The sequence below is a fragment of the Macadamia integrifolia genome, unplaced genomic scaffold, assembly GCF_013358625.1.
Source record: "Macadamia integrifolia cultivar HAES 741 unplaced genomic scaffold, SCU_Mint_v3 scaffold938, whole genome shotgun sequence".
NCBI classification, from domain to species: Eukaryota; Viridiplantae; Streptophyta; class Magnoliopsida; order Proteales; family Proteaceae; genus Macadamia; species Macadamia integrifolia.
In genome coordinates this window covers 296,355-301,229 of record NW_024870587.1, presented here as the reverse complement: position 1 = coordinate 301,229, position 4,875 = coordinate 296,355, and the positions used below count along the sequence as shown (strand labels likewise).

The 4,875-nt window shown below is 37.6% G+C and overlaps 1 long non-coding RNA gene across 1 annotated transcript; it reads left to right on the top strand.

Moving 5' to 3' along the window:
- Positions 1–2,366: 2,366 nt before the first annotated feature.
- LOC122070490 lies at positions 2,367–3,196 on the top strand. The gene is made up of 2 exons (XR_006137797.1): positions 2,367–2,500; positions 2,893–3,196. It is a non-coding gene; the product is annotated as an uncharacterized LOC122070490 (long non-coding RNA).
- The last annotated feature ends 1,679 nt before the right edge of the window (positions 3,197–4,875 follow it).

The window sequence follows — 4,875 nt, the reverse complement described above, 5'->3', positions numbered from 1 at the left end:
TTTGAAATTCACCACCACAATCCGTTTGTAAAGCCTTGATTGGACAAGAAAAGAACTTCTCAACATATGCTTTAAACGTAGTGAATATAGACAACACATTAGACTTAAGAATCATAGGATAGAGCCATGTATATTTACTGTAATCATCTACAAATAGAACATAATACCTTTGCTTCTCAGTGGAAACAATTGGTGAAGCACCCCACACATCACAGTGCAATAACTCCAATGGAGTAGAGCTTATTGAAGTCGAAAGTTGAAATGGAAGTTGATGACTTTTGGATTGTTGACATGCATCACAGAGAGCAGGTGAAGTATTATTTGATGGAGAAAGCTGCAGTTGATGAAGAACTCGCCGCACAACCTTGAGAGATGGATGGCCAAGCCGGCAATGCCAGTGACGAATTGAGAGCTTGGTGCTTGTCATAGCAGTGGATGGTGTTGGGAAGATGGAGGAGAGCGGCATATAATAGAGCCCATTGTCACTCGGGCCTTGAAACAGAATCTTGCCCTTCCGAAGGTCCTTAACAGAGAAGGAGTTAGAACAGAAGTCAAAGGAGACATTGTTCTCTCTTGTAAATTTATTTACAGAGAGAAGGTTTATATGAATTCCTGGGACACAAAAAATCTCTGAAACTTGAAAACAACAAGATGGAGAAAGAAGCATAGCAGAACCGATATGAGAAATGGAAAGGCGCTGACCATTACCCACAACAATCTGATCAGAACCATCATAAGGTGTACTAAATGCCAAATTGCTCAGATCTGCAGTTAAATGATGGTTATAGCCTGAATCCAATAACCAGAAAGAGAACATAGGACAGGTAGATGACGCCATACCAAGAAAGGCATGGTTAAACCTTTGGGGACAATGAGACGCCATGTGACCAGCAACATTGCATATTTGGAAATTGAGCCGTGGATTATTGGTAAATGATGGAGAGGATGATCGATCACCAGTAGTAGAGTCACCTCGACTGTTGTTCCGATTCTGGTTGTAACCAAATGTCGGATGAGAATAGGACTCAGTATGCTATTGGTGCTGAGGGAAACCACTAGAGCGACCACCGTGATGTTGATTATTATGATATCCGCCAGTGCGGCCATAGGAATGCTGATTTCGACGGCCAAAACGACCGCCACGAGATCGGAATGATCCACGAGTATTCGATCCACCACTAGAATCCATATTTGCAGTTGAAACTGGCAATGAAGCATCTGGAGCCACAGAGTTGTTGAAGCTCTCATGACTAAGAAGTAAACCATTGAGGTCAATGAAGGTGACAAGATCGGCACGAAGACGCACAGACGTTGCGAAATCACGAAATTCAGGACCAAGACCACGAGGAGCAGCCAGAACCAGATCTTCATCGCTGATCGGATTGTCTATAGTGGCTAAGGTATCTGCAATGGAACGAAGAGTGCGAAGGTATTCAGTTATGGAATCTGAACCTTTCTGTAATCTTGATAAACGATCTTTAAGATCCATGATTCTGGCTCTAGAGGAAGGAGCAAATACACGAGCTAGAGTGCTCCAAGCTTCATGCGAAGTGTTACAGGTAACCACATGAGAAACAACTTTCTCAGAAAGCGAAGAGATAATCCAGGACAGAACGAGCTGATCTTGACGATCCCACAGTGCAGTGGCAGAACTAGTTACAAAGGATGTAGAATCGATCACCGACGATCTTGGTTAGGTGCCATCAACAAATCCCAGGAGATTATAACCTTTGAGCAGCGGCAGGAATTGCGCACGCCAGAGGAGGTAGTTCGTGTGAGTGAGCTTGAGAGATAGGTAGGAAGAGACATTGGGAGCGATCAGCGAGGACATGAGAGTGGCATCAGAGTGCGAGCTGGCTTCAGCAGGGGATGCCATGAACAAGAAAATCAAGAAAAAGGAAAGAACTTGTTTGAGGAAAGAGAAAGAACTCGTTTGAGCAATAACTGCTCTGATACCATAAAATGTATTGAATTTCTATTAATTATGAAATGATCACTTTACATATTTATACTAGTTACAGAGAAGGAGATTATAACAGACATAACAAACCACGTGAGTACAAGAGGCAGTTACAAAAGAAATGATAACATGTGTGACAGCCTATGGTGGCTTATCCATAACAGTAATATCTCTATTACTTTATATAGGTATCATTGATTTCCACTCATATTTATATATCTATTACCTTATATAGGTATCATTGATTTCCACTCGTATTTGTATATCTATTACCTTATATAGATATCATTGATTTCCACTCGTATTTATATCTTTATTACCTTATATAGGTATCATTGATTTCTACTCATATTTATATCTTTATTACTTTATATAGGTATCATTGATTTCTACTTATATTTATATCCTTGGGATGAATACACAAATCAAACTTTCAAACCAGTTTAACAATCCAGATTGAAAGATCAGCTCCAACGGAGAGCATGAATAGTGTTTTGTTCTTACGTGTTTTTCTTCTGCTTGCTATTGTATTCTCAAGCGGTAATCTCACCTCCTCAATTCTTAATTATACTTACTTTTTTTTATAAGAGACAAGTTTTCCCTATGGATCACCATTGGGCAAACGTAATAGATTTATGGGGAAGAGTTTTCTGTCCGGGAGTATGGCCTCCATGCACAATGGCAGAATTTTTTTCTTTCATAAGGAGGCGATCATTTTGCTCCACCCTGTGTTTGGGTATAGGCATTCTACTCCGGATAGAGTTTTTTTCCCCTAGATTTATTCACATCATCTTCTTGGTATCCATCCATAGATAGTTAAGATCTTAAGCTATTTTCGCCTTTTAGGGATAAATTATTCATTCTATAGCCTATACTTGAATTGTACATTTAACAAAAAAAAATTGAACTTTTTTTCTTTCTGTTGGAATTAGGTAACCTGATGGGAGATGCTTATAAATGCAATTACAATTATCATGTTCCTCATTGTTTGCCTAAAGAATGTGAGAGATTCTGCAAAATGAACTACAGCGGTGGAGAAGTTGAAGCAAATTGCGTCAACCCTATAACATGTTGTTGCACTCATGACTGTAGACAAGGAATGTTTGGATGAGCTTCTAAGTGATTTGTGTCTAGTACATCTTATTGTTGAAGTTGATATCAGATAAAAGATATATATTCTCCTAATGAGAAATAATCAAATAAATAAATGATTTATGAAGCTTTTCAGTTGGTAAACCAGTAAACAGCCTATGTGCAATTTTAGGGGTACCTACATGTTGTTTCAATATATTCTCCTTAAAAACCCATAAATGGGATTATGCGGTAAGAGAACCTAATATTATTTTAACCCACGCAAAATCCTTTTCGTAATTGATGTAGGATCAACCTCCTATTTGATTGATATGAGATAGTAACATATCACCACACTTTTGAACTAACGTCTACGGTGGCCCACTCCGGATCATGTATCCCTTTCTTGACTCCACTCTAGTTGAGAGTCTTTGCTTGGCGACAGATAGTCCTTTCTAACTACTTCACTCTAGCACCACGTTGCCCCTTTCGTGCAAGGGTTGAGAGTGGGGATTGGCTGCTATGATACCACTGATACGAACCTTGGGAGAACTCAACCTCATAAAGGGGCTTACAAGGTGGGGAAACCCAATATCATATCTACCCATACCAACTTCCTTTAGCAATTGATGTGATAAGAGCCCCCTATATAATTGATATGAGATCCTAGCACGATGGTATAGGATTGAATGCCCAATTAGGTTCTTCTTTCTTTCTTTTTTTTCATTTTATGGGTTAGTGGTGAGAGATGTAAACGAATCTAATACGAATAGAATACAGATTGGATGTGATCAGATTCAGATATTCCATGGTTAAATACAAATACTGGATATGAATGCAAACCGAATTCGGATTTTTTACTATCCATTTAAATCCCTGACCTGTGTAACCCATACCTTCCTCCCCTAATAAGCGGATACAGTTTTCTCTCATTTTGTATGTCTTAGTTGTCTTAACTCTTTTTAGCTCTTTTTCTCATTCTCTATAACTTGGCGCAACTTCAAAACCCTCAAAATCATTAATTAACTTTTATTATTATTATTATTATTATTATTATTATTATTATTTGATTAGCAATTCGAATTGGATAAATTTTTTTTTTTTTTATTATTCAAATTAGGATCTGGATACTCTTTGATTAGATAATGGATGCAAATGGAAATCAAATTTGGATTTTTGGATATCCGTTTACTTCCTGTGAATGACAATTTTTTTTTTGGGTATGATGTTAATGGCACTCCTTGGCCAATATGGACACTATGGTCACTACAACTACTATTATTTGAAGAAGAGAGAATAGAAAATTTTGCTAGAAACAGATTTCAAATGAGTCAAGAGCTCTAATATTTTCTCCACTAGTCGAGCTATTGAACATGAAAGCCTTGGTGACATTTTTGCCCTGTAATATTTTTCCCTTCCTTCGAAGTTTAATATATTTATTTATTGACAAAAAAAAAAAATCAAATTACCTTCCTCTCATCACTTATCATGGAGTATGCAGAAAATGCATAATCAAATGCTCTATAGTTGACACCAACATAGATGAAAGCTAAGGTATTCAAAGGCTGAGTTGCCGCAACAAACTATTGGATAAAAGAAGGCAAATTCAGTCACAAAAATGTTATGTGAACTATATACAAAAAAGAGTTTTGCTAAGGTCATGAAAACTTTATTATTGTCCTTCATGATGTCAACACATACACAATCCTTGCCAGTTTTAGGGTACTTTCTACAATTAGTTAGAGAGAGAGAGAGAGAGAGAGAGAGAGAGAGAGGTACAAGATAAACGCTTATCCAAACGGAACTTATAATCCATAAATCACGAATGCACTCATACCTAAAGA